This window comes from Anopheles funestus, chromosome 3RL (genome assembly GCF_943734845.2).
Source record: "Anopheles funestus chromosome 3RL, idAnoFuneDA-416_04, whole genome shotgun sequence".
NCBI classification, from domain to species: Eukaryota; Metazoa; Arthropoda; class Insecta; order Diptera; family Culicidae; genus Anopheles; species Anopheles funestus.
Genome location: NC_064599.1, coordinates 31772580 through 31785496, shown reverse-complemented (window position 1 = coordinate 31785496; position 12917 = coordinate 31772580).

Here is a 12917-nt window from a genome sequence, read left to right as displayed (position 1 = left end):
ATCAAGCGACTCGTTCTTCCTGAATATTGCTTCACCGGCCGGCATACCGACGAATTCTTCACAGTAATATACATTTCACCTGCTCGATTACTTCTAGCTCTACAAGTACTAACATAACTCTGCTTTTACCTAACCATGAAATAACTCGCTCAAAAGCAGCAGCTTCTTCGAAATGAAGTATACAGAACACTATTTCTCCCTTAGTAATCCAGCATAGTTCCAGCGTTCGGTCTCATTTATTGAAAGCTTCCTGTGCGCCATTTTAGTTACTTCAACCTGTCAGGGTTAAATATCTGAACTAATTACGAACGTTACCCACTTCAAATACGTTTTTGGCACATTTGTGCGGAAAGTATTTTTTCCTGCCCCCAAACCCACGCTGCCGATGTACGGTTAAAGAGCTAAGATGAAAACCTTGTCACAGTACGCACCGGAAGCCAGATCTTTGCCAGTTCTTTCGTGAGCGTCTAAATGTGTATTGCGCGACGGTGTATAAAGCAGCGGTACACCACAACGAGACTATATACGTCCCCCCGCAGTTGTAGTGGTGGTGGTAGTAGCAGGTACAGGGTAAGCCTCTTGCCCTCGAAAACACAGCATTTTAATTAAGGTTTAAATAAAATATGAGATAATTATGGTGGAAGAAGGTATGTTTGCATTGCCTAGAATATGTGTTAATATCACTGTTGGCTATTGGTGTGAGGCCCGCTTCTCACTCACCGTGTGCGTGTGTGTGTGTGCGAGAGAAATAGACAAAAAGTACCGAGTTGGAAATGTACTGATAGACGGCGTTCAATGAGTCAGTTTGCGCACGGTAGTTGTTGTAAGTAGGGATGGGGAGAATTTTTTTTTTTTTTTGCTTCTTGTATCATTTACCTTTCATGGAGGCTCATGAAAAGAAACAAGGTAATAAGGACAACGCCGGTAAACATTTCACGGTGCGCAAGAAAAGCGACCTTTCACCCGGGCAGCAACAGTAATTTTTGTACAACCCCACAACGTTTCACTTCGGTACGGTCGGAGATCGAGCTCATCCGTAGGAATGTACTAGAGCACAGAGTGCCGACAGTTTTCTGTGCTTACGTTTCGTTACGCTTGAAGTAAAACCTTCAGCCGTCCTATCTACATACATTGTGGCGTTTATCATATGTATCCGATTTCCTGTGGCTATTTTTTTTCCACCTACCGTTTCCCATTTCACCCTTACTCTCGCTTTTCTTACTCCCACCCCAAGGTTCAACATCGTTCACCAGTCAATGTATAGACATTATGCACACCTGGTAGGAAAAGGACCACCACACCACACAGATAGGTTTGAATATCTAGGCTTCTTGCTTTGTCCCCCAGCAACGAGAACACTCGATGCTTTTGGGGGTTTGTGAGTATTTTGCAGCGTTCTCTTGTGCTCTTGGAAAATGGGAAGCCCCCTTCTCAAAAGCCCTTTCGTCCCCCGCATCTCGACCGTTCAGCCGTGATGTATCGGGGAAGCATTTATAAATAAAACCCATTCAGTCGGCACTAATATGGATACATTTACAGCAGTTCATGCTTCCTATGATGTGAGCCAAAGAGATACAAACAACAGTAATAATAACAACACAACTCACACACACACGCACACACATATATAGTGGTCCGCTTGCATGAATCCTGCACACGCCGACGTTCCAGCACTCCGGGTACGGGATCCGGCTTCACCTAACCGGATTAATAGCTACCCGGGTAAATGTTCAGGTATCTAGAAAAGTATGCTTTGATATTATTATTTGGAGCATAAAATGATGCTCTTTGAAATTAAAACTACATGCCTGGAAACACTCATCGGCATACTGTCATCGCTTGTTTGTTTCGCGTCCCGCTACGAAGCACCAGGCGACTCCATCGGTTACCGGTTACCAACCATATCACCAGCGATATCATTCGTGGGGAAGGTTCCCTGCCGTTTATCAACCATCCGAGTAGGTTTTTTCGCTTTACTTCACAGTGCCGATAGATACATAGATAGTGAGCAAGTTAAATGATGTTTAAATGGAAGTTTTTTTTTCAATGATTGAATCTTTACCCATAAATCACGTGCGAGTCATGTAACTTGACGGGCGGGAGAACGAGCTACCTGTTAAAGGTGCCCGTTAGAAGATGAATTTTAATTTATTTAATGTAAGGTTACTCATAACGTCACGTAACTTTTTTCATTTAGAGCATTAAAAATATTAAAATCAAAATCGATTTTTTTACATCAGTTTTACTCGCTAAATTCTTGAAAAAAAAACACAAAAAAGTTCCTAGTTTACACTTATATAACAAGCTCTCTTAAACCATTACGAAACCTAAAAAAAAAACAACTCAAACAACAACATTATCACACCCTCTCACGTGCTATTAATTAAAAGTTAAATTTCACCAATAACCCAAAAGGAGAAACGGGAAAATAATTGAAGACATTCCTTCTCGTTCACCGTCCCCATTCTTAGGGGTGAGCTTTTTTTTTAACTGTTCCAAATTAATCAAGTTTTTCGCATCAAGAAAACCGTTCTCTACTCTCACACCTGCTATTGGCAGTCGAGGATACTCCACCAACCGACCCCGGCCCCTCTTCTTGAAACTATCAGCTTTGCTAGTGGAGTGTAGTTTTTTAATTATTTTTCCACCTACCCCAGTATTAATCACTGTCATTAAGTTGTTGTTCTTAATTTTGCTGTCAGCACAAACAATTTCTACCGTTGCGCGTGAGAGCGTGTTTTAGGGTGTGTTTTTTTTTGTTACTTTAGTTTTTCGGTTCTTTTGTATGTGGGGAAACGTGAGTCTACAACACCGAAAACAAGTCATCCCAAACAAGACGACAAGAGGGGGTAAAGGGGGGGTGGGGGGGGGGGGGAAATAAGAAAACGAGAAAAGGAAATCGAAAAAATATTAAAGTATTTTGAAAGTATTAGTACCTATTTTTTAATTATCCAAAAACGCCTTACTTTTTTGCGCTTTTGCAAGCGCTGAAAATGTACTCCACACTGTATAGACTACAGGTGATGTGCCTCGATAGACACGATCACTTTATCGTTCGACCTGAAACTGTTTGCTGGCGCTACAAAACCGGGGGTGCCGGCCGATGATGTTTCGGTAAAAGTTATTCGAGTCTAAATATGAATCAACACCCGGCGGGAGTGAGAGTTTTGGCGTGTTTATACTACTTCCAGCAAAAAAACAAAAAACAAACGCCATACTCAGCAATGCGCTGCCGGGAAAGGCAGCAGAGGAGGGTCATAAAAAATTGTACTCACAAAAAACGAAACTGTTGCCACCAATGTTTGCCACTTGCTACGATTCGAACAACGCGACAAACGGTGCCATTTTGGTGTGGGATGTGGGAACGCCAACTCCTTTTCAGCGCATTTCAGTTCAATATTGCGAATGTGAATTAATAAAACTTTTAATGATCATGCATGGTTTGTTTGATGAAGTAATTATAATCGACACTCTCGTACCCGGTGCCTTGTTACGTCGACAAAAAAAACACACAACTTTCGCCCAAACAGAATGTTTCTCGTTCGTGGTATATGAAATGTAATGCTCGTACCATTTGCAAACACGATGAGTGGATGCTTTGTTTTTCTTGTATAATTCTTTTCAATTGAAAAAGAATTAAATATGCTTGTTTGGATATTTTAACTTTCGTCCGATACGCATACGAACAGCCATTCTTCAATGGTAAAACCCAGAAACCCGTTCCGGGAGCTTTCATTTGAAAATGACACATTTTATGCGAAGCAAAAAAAGCGGATCAAAACTTCCCACCTTAAGCATGGGAAGAGGCAAGCACAACAAGAGTATGACACAAAATTAAATCCAGTACAAGGGCATAAAGATGTCGTAATTTTACATCCCAAAACCCGAAACAACCTTCTCTCCTTCTTCTCTCGATGCGTTTTTCGTTGAGTCGAGTAAAAGGAAGAAAGAAAAAAAAAGCTTCCCGTGATTGCAATAATTCATCACAGTCAATTTCGGTACACAGACTTCTCGATCGCATGCACACACACACATACACACAACACCGGAGGGACACCCGATGGGTTCCGGCAACAGTGCCAGTGCCAGTGCAGTCAACTTCCTTCTGCTTTGCCCTTTTCTGCATCTGGGGTACGTGTGACGTGACGTAATGCTAGGAACGCGGCCCTGTGAGATATATTGAGCAAATTTTGCCTAACGATATCATTTCCGTGGCATTTTGACAGCGTGTCATATTTACTTTTTGTTAAATTTTTATCCCCTGCTGGTTGCTGTTTTGGGGCTTTCGTTTTTTTTTGTGTGTTTCTTTTCTTTTTTTGCAGCCGGAAATTTCTCAAAAACGTGTCTTTACACGCTCTGGCACTTGTGAAGGAAGATGGTGAAGTTTCTTCATTTTTTCCCCGTCTTCACTCGCTCGTTGGTGGCCAAGAGACATACTTCCGTTTCGGTAAAGAAAGAAGAAAGAGAGAAAAAAAAACACACTCGCACATTCATACCATGGACTAACACACCGGCCAGCTGAGGCTGCATTTTACCAGATGTTATTGTGTGTTCGTGCAGCAGTGTACCATCTATTGCCATCATCTAGAATGGGAAATTGCAAAGTGCTTTTTAGTGCCCGACATGGCAAAGTGTTGTTGTTGAGCCTTTGGTAGAAGGATTGTGGTGGGTAGCCGTAGATCGGTTTTGCTGGGTGCTGAACAGATGAGGCATTGGAACAAGGCAAATTGTTACGATATCAAATGTACAACACGCACGAACCATTCTAGGTTGTGTATTGTTGTGTAAATTATCGAGTAAGAAGCTAATGATCCCAGAGAAAAAATTCCTCCCGCGAAGTACATTTCGATTGGACATTTTATTGGTCATTGGAATGGAAAAGTTGGTATGGAATTGATGATGGCCAAGAACTTCAGCAGAGCTTAAAATGAGATTTATTTTATAACTTATTTAATGAAATGATTTTTAGCCATAAAACCAAGGCTTGTAATATGGAATATTTTCTACATTCTACATGATACAGTCTGCATACCAACGAGGGGTTCTTTGATATCTTCATCTTATTTTGTTTTCAAAATCCTAAACGATTTTTTTTATACAATTTTGCTTGGTAAATAAGCATATATCTTCGAAGGTCTTTTTTTCTCTTCCCCAACATAGCTTGGATTATGTGAAAACAAAGTAAGTATTTGAGCTGTTTAAGGAAGGTTTGCTCATCTTTTCCATACGTAAATAAATGATGATTTTAGGTTACTAATAAAAAATGACGAATCTTACATGCAGTTTGCATGGAAAATGTTCAAGAGGTTACAGGCGGTCTGCAAGATACACGGTACCTTTTATGCTCGGATTAAACCACCATTCAGGCCTACAGCAGACAAGCATTTGAAATATGAGTAATATATAAAATATTTAAAACAATATAAATTCCTAAAGAAGGCACAAAAATAAGATAAAATTCAAGGAGAAAATGGTTTGTAAAAATTGTTTTGTCTTCAGCTTAATAAGGCCCATAATATGTAGAAACCATCACCGTCATATTTAATTATAAATAAATACATTCATAAATAAATAAAATAAACTTACGCTCGCGCTTTTATAGAATGAAGATAAAAAGATTGCCCTAAATTCTTTACACTCTTCAAGGAAATCTTTATTAAAGGACAAAAAGGTTCATTCCACCTCCGAAGAAAGATTCGAGAAAACGGTAAAAATTCCTACAATTGCATTATACATTATGAATATTAACATCATTTAAAAATTGTAACAAATTGACAAGAAGCGGAAAAAAGCTCCCCCAGCTAACCTTCATTGTGCTCCAAAAAGCTGCACTCCGTTCTATGGTAGCTTAATTTATCCTGCTTGGCACACAATACTATCCTCAGCAACAACAAAAAAACACCGGCTTCTCGTTGCTTTTAAAAGAGAAACGAGAGAGAGAGAAAGAGTGCACAAAAATATAACAAAACAGCAACAACAATAAACAAAAAAAACACATACACACAAAGTTTGCACAACAACTTTAGCAACAAATTCGCTAGTCCACGCTGAGAATAATTTGCAACACGCTTGGCAATTATAGTCGCGTAAATCCCTCTTAATGGCTTTCGATGGTGCATGCATTCCAATGCCCTCAAGCCATATTCTGCAAAACGAGGTGCAAGCTTTGTTTTGCTCCCCGTTTTTGGGAGGTGGGCAGTTTCCCGTTTTTAAGGGGTAAATTATCGATCAAGAGATTTTTGTTGTTTGATGTTCAGCTAATTACTTCATCCGGGATGGAGTTATTGACGATTTAGAGAATTACGGTTTTTATCTTCTTTTCCAATTTTCCAAGGTTTTATATTTAACTATCATACATTATTACATATTAATAATTACTACATTGACAGCATTTTTAAACAGATTGTACATTTCCACAAAATAATCATCCATTTTCTTTCTCTCACTTCAAGCTCGTTGTCAATATTGGACTTGGTTTATTCTGGTGATTCTCCACAACTTCACCTCACTAAAACGCAATCAACGTTACCATTAAGGTTTTCTTCACCTTTTTTTTCCTTTTTCCCTAGCTTGTTCGGTTTTTGTTTTTGTCAGAAACTGGTACTGACGAGACACATTCCTTTCCATCGGCTAGCGGTTAGCGCTTTTCCTGAGCAGATCACTCGAGCAGAAAACTTTTACAAGTTTCGGGCTTGCCGAGCAGCCCGGAAACACTCACCGTCCTCCCAGGTGATGGTGGGTAATTATTTTAATGTCGATTAAATTTTAATTTAACAAATCTAGTGCACGATTACGGTTGGGACGATTTGATTAGTTTCTTAATTAGTTTTGTTTGTAATGTAATAAAATGTTTTATGGATTTTTCGTTACAATGTTTTAGCTTTATGGGTTTTTAAAAGTGGTTTAAAGAATTTTATTTAAAACGCTACGTATTATTGCATTATTTATGTAACAAAAATTCACAAAGCCTCTGATAAATATTTGTACATCATTTCGTGGAAAATTCGTTTTCGATGGTAGAGAGAAAATTTTGTTATGCTTAAATTTCGACATTAATATTTAAGCTAGTGTAAACAGTCTGTAGAGTAGTACGGAGAAAAGTACTTTTTTTACGTTACCTACCACAATTCAATACCCAGTGCATCATCATCCACGGGAATTCGACGCAAATCCTCTTACCAAAAAAACGGGCGTTGAGTAAAACTCGTTCGGGCGCAAAAATATGTAATCTGCATACTTGCCGCGAATATCGTCCCATGATCCGTAACGGTGGCTTGGCAGCTTGGAATTTAGCAGCACGTAGCGTCGAAGCGTTTGAATTTTGTGGAAAACGGAGTGCAATGTAAAACTATATTTTCGTTACCGATCTGATCCTCGCATACTGCCACTAGAGCTTGTCCTTTTTTGGAGGGAGCTCTCTACAAGCAAGTTCTAAAAATCTAAGAACCACTAGCGTAGACCGACGTGTATGAAATAGCGTAACATTGGCATGGATTTGGTGTTTCCGTTCCAGAGGTGGAAATAGCAAAAGCGGATATCACTTGCTGGTGCTTTCACTCTCACTCACACTCTCTTTCGCGCCCTAGATCCGAATTTTCTCACTCGACCCAACGCAACGTCCCGTGATGCAAATGGAAAGGTGCATAAAGGGAAAACCGAGAAGTACCGTACCGGGCTTCGTTGTGCAGTGTGTTTCAACTTCACTCCTAACTTGATTATCCGATCAAAATCACTATCTAAGCAAATTTTACCCCAAGTTTAGTTCGGTGCAGGTTTTGTTGTAGGTAAAGTTTTGCACTGCAAGAGTCAAAGGCCGGTAAGACGGTGTGTGTGTATGTGTGTGTTTCATCGCATTGCTAGGGATGCGGCCAGCTGTTCTGGTCAAATTGTTTTGATTTATTGTCAAACATTTGTTAAGGCTATTTTCAATATTCTCTATTCACTATTCTCTAACTATATTCCATCAACAATCGCCTCAAAAACAAAAGCTTCTCACAAGAATCAGCACGCATCTGCATAAGAATTAAACTACCGAGTGTGCAAAGCGAACGATCGTTTCTTTCATCTCCGGTGCTTTGTGGGCGGTTGAGGTTGAGAATGAGGTTGAAGAAGTTTACAGTGAAGTGGTAAGTTAAACCTTAAACCTGCCTGCAACCTCCATCATTGGTTCATTGTGGGTACTACCGGTAAAGTTTCCCCGGCTTTGACACGACCCGATTTCCTGTTGTCAATCCTTCCGCTCCAATCTTGTCTGCTGACAACCGCGTCCGGCCACCTGTCTTCCCCCCTTCAAACCATCTTCATACTTCAGCTCCCACCACTGAATGTTCTGAAGCTTTGTCATCCTGAACGCAACACGGCCGGCATTGTATAACGGGTGCCCCATTGCAAAAGTGCCCTTGCACAACTGTGGCCCGTGTGGGTTCTTGTGGTTCTGGTGAACACTAATTTTCCTCTTTTGTTATTGTAATACACTTGGCAGAATAATAGTCAGCATAAGTTCAAAAAGTAGAGACAAGTTTTTCCATTTTAATTGGCTTCCTTTCACAGTACCCAAATTGCAGCCAAACATCCAACAGCGTCAGCTGTAAACCGGGGGGCTGGAGGTGGTTTCGAAGATCGGTAGACAGATATCGTAGCGTGTGGGGAGAGAAATAGTGTGATGTGGTGTCTGTGTGCCACAGGCTTAAAAGAAGAACCATGCCATCAGCCTACCTTCATCGCATGCCGAAATGGTAGGATTATTCGTTTCCAATGTTTCGAATGCTCCAATGCTTGGAACGTAGCTGTTGGAACCTAACAGTTCAGATAATCATTTGAACAACCCGGAACTGTTTTCTTCCGGGCCCTTCACCACAACACTCACACTCTGTATCTAAACAAACAAAGTACACTCGACCAAACCGGCAGCAAAACTTATTGCAGCATCAGCGTTTTGGGTAGGGAAGCATCAAGCTGCTCGGCTTCCACCTTCTAGCTTCCGGGTGACAATGGAAGTGAAGATTGAATTCAAAGATCTCACCTTCGCAAAGGCCTTTGCGATCTTTGATACGCTTACGAGATGGCAGGTACGGATACTGTGTGTACGAGCAGACGATGGCCAACGTCTTGGATGGCCCGGTGAAGTCTCCGAGTGTATTGTTGTGTGAATTATTAATTAATTAATTAAAATGAGTCTGTTTGATGGCATCTGCTTTGCATGCGAAACGGTCCGCCAGGCCAGGCTCGATAGGCACGGTCGGGAAAAAGGTTTTCGGGTGAAATACCGTCGAACTGGTGGAAACCGGGCTCTTATTGGCTGGGTAACTGCTGATTCATGATTTTTTACCGCTCTCTAAATGCCCTCTAATGCTAGGTTGGCAGTGAGAGTGATAAAAGCGAGCTTTAAAATTAATAGCTACCTACTTGACATCGTTCGCTGGTGCTGGTGCAAGATGCTAATGAACACACGGGACACAAGGAACAAATGAGGGTGTCGGTTCGATTGACTTCCGTGCGAAACGATGTACATGTTTTATGAAATGAAAATATTTGGCTCATTATTGCTCGATTCTTGGAGTTTTATTTCATGCCTAATTTTATTTTGCAATTTGTATTACTTTCAGATTGTTTGTAAAAAAAATTAAAATAATATAATTGGGTTAAGATAAAAATTAAGTAAAATTCTATAGTATTTTGGGGCTGCCCGGTGGTGCATGTGATAACGGCCCCCGTCCATACGGCAGGACCGGGTTCAAATCCCATCCGGACTGTCCTCCCGTCGCATGGACTGACTATCCTGCTACGTGATAAAATAAGTCTTGATACGGCCAGGCCGTTCTAACCGAGTAATAATAATAATTCTATAGTACTTAATAACTTTTTTATCCATTAATTTTCTTTTGATGCATTGCAACCTGAAGAGATCTTGGCAGAGTATACATAGGGTAAAAGGGCGATTAATTCAATTTAACTTAAGTTACTTTTTTTACTCCTGTCCTTCCAACTTGTAGTGTCGTAAGTGTAGGTTAGCGTATAAGCGTATAGTGTAAGCGTTAGATGTAAGTATATGTATGTATGTATTAGACTAAGAATAAAGAGTCAGTCGATAAATAGCACTCGAACGAGCAACACCTAACTCCATAATAGTTGGCGACGAGGAAAAAGCAAACGAAAAGTCAAATATTAGTCATGTCGTTAATCGGAGAAATTGAACCATTTGTCATGGGCGAAAGCATCAGGGAGTACTTGGAACGTATTGATATTTTTTTCCAAGTTAACGAGGTGGAAGATTCAAAGAAAACAGTGATGTTGTTAACGTTGGGAGGAGCATCGCTGTATAGCCTCATATCAAAGATGGTGTTGCCTGAACAGCCAAAGACGCTAAACTACGAGAAGCTGTGCATTAAGCTGCAAGAGCAATTGGAACAGAAAGTCAACGTAGTGGCGGAACGGTTCAACTTTAGAAACTGTCTACAAAAAGATAGTTCTGTTGCGGAGTACATCGTGGAACTGAAATCGCTCGCACAATCGTGTAAATTCACGTGCTGTCTAAAGGAAAGCTTGCGAGATCAATTAGTAGTTGGTGTCCGAGATGAAGGACTAAGGAAACGTCTTCTTCGAGAGTCCGAGTTAACATTCGAGAGTGCAGAAAATATCGCCAGAACATGGGAAGCTGCGGATGAACAAAACGAAACATTTACATCGAAAGAGAAACCGAGGGAAATGGCGGTGATTAAGTGTGCGCCAAAACGAAGCGTCGGTCCAAAAGTGCACTACCACCGTGGGAACAGTACACCTTTACATCAACAGAGCTACACGCATAAGCAGGAGAGCAAGCAGCAGCAGCAGCAGCAGCAGCAGCAGCAGCAGCAGCAGCAGCAGTGTTACAGATGTGGAAGATCGCATAATCCACAGACATGTCCTGCGCGTATGTGGCAGTGTTTCAACTGTAAGAAGTATGGTCATGTGTCGTCGTGTTGCCGAAGTACGAACGTGCATAGTTTGCGAGCGGAACCGAAGGATGTGTCGCTAACACGCATATTAGAAGAGAATACGATCAGTAATCCAGAAGTGTGCGTTTTAAATATCAACGGTGTAGACATTGCGTTTGAGATAGACTGTGGTGCGTGTAATACGGTAATACCGGAGAGTGTGTATCGGAAAGAGTTTGCTAATGTCGAATTAGAACAAACACATTTGCGTTTTATTACGGCATCGGGTCAACGTCTGACACCGTTAGGAAAAATATGCGTAAACGTAGCGATAAAAAGTAAAACGGTCCGTCTAGAAGTCAACGTAATTAAAACAGAAAATAACGGTAATCCTTTACTAGGTCGTGATGCGTTGGATATATTATTTCCGGATTGGCGAAAAGGTTTTAAATTAAATCAAATCGAAGCGGACAAATGGCTTGGAGACATGAAAAAAATGTTTCCGAATCTAACAAACGGAAATAACAAGGAAACGATAGAAGGGTTTGAAGCCAGTTTAGTGTTAAAACCTAATTTTACCCCAATTTTCCATAAAGCGTATTCAGTGCCGTTCGCATTAATAGAAAAAGTTGAAGCCAACCTAGATAAATTAGTGAATGACGGTATACTAGTACCAATACGTACATCAGCGTGGGCGAGCCCTATAGTGGTTGTAGGAAAAAGTGATGGCTCAGTACGTATCTGTTTGGATGGAAAAGCTACGATAAATAAATATCTTACGGTAGAACATTACCCATTACCGAGGATTGATGATATTTTGGCGAAAATTGCAAATTGGACAGTTTTTTGCAAAATAGACCTAACAGGAGCGTACTTGCAAGTAAAGTTATCAGAAAATTCGCAAAATATTTGTACTATAAATACGCATAAAGGGCTATACAAGTACACTAGAATGCCATTTGGAGTACAGTCTGCGCCTGCAATATTTCAAACAATAGTAGATCAAATATTGTTAAAGACTAAAGGCATTGCGTATATGGACGACATACTCGTTGGCGGAGAAAATGAAAAACAATGCATGGAGAATGTATGCGAAGTTTTAAAAAGGCTGGAATTGCATAAAGTAAAGATAAACGAAAAGAAGTCGGAATTTTTTAAAACAGAAATAGAGTACCTAGGCTACAAAATATCAAAGAACGGAATAACACCAAATGAGTCAAAAGTAAAAGCGATTATTGAAGCACCGGTACCATCAGATGTGATGCAATTACAAGCGTATCTAGGCATGATAAATTATTACAGCAGGTTTTTGCCAAATCTAGCAACAATATTGAGTCCGATGTATGAACTTCTACGCAAAGACAAAAAATATGTATGGTCAAAGGAATGTCAGGAATCATTCGAAAAAGCGAAATCAATGTTAGTAGATAACAACGTTTTAGTACCATTTGATCCTAAAAAACCTGTTATTTTAGCAGTAGATGCAAGTCCTTACGGTTTAGGTGCAGTTTTGTCTCATGAAATTGGAGGGGTAGAAAAACCTATATATTTTGCTTCAACAACTCTTTCTCAAGCACAGAGAAATTACGCACAGGTTCATAAGGAAGCATTAGCCGTTGTTTTCGGTGTCCAAAAGTTTCATAAATACATTTACGGAATCAAATTCAAACTGGTAACAGATAACTCAGGCGTCAAAGAAATATTCAAACCGTCAAGAACAACTTCGTCTATAGCAGTAGCTAGGCTGAGCCGATGGGCATTGTTATTAGCCAATTATGAATATGTGATAGAGCATAGGCCAGGAAAATGTATGGGTCACGTGGATGGGTTAAGTAGATTACCTTTGGCAGAAATTTTAGAGATAGATGAGGAGTTCACACAATTAAATGCGATTTCGTCTTCCTCAATTATCGATATTGAGTTGGTCAAACAATTCCAAAAGTCAGATAGTATTTTGCAAAAAGTCTACAAAAATGTTAAGTATGGATGGTCGAACAATGTGAA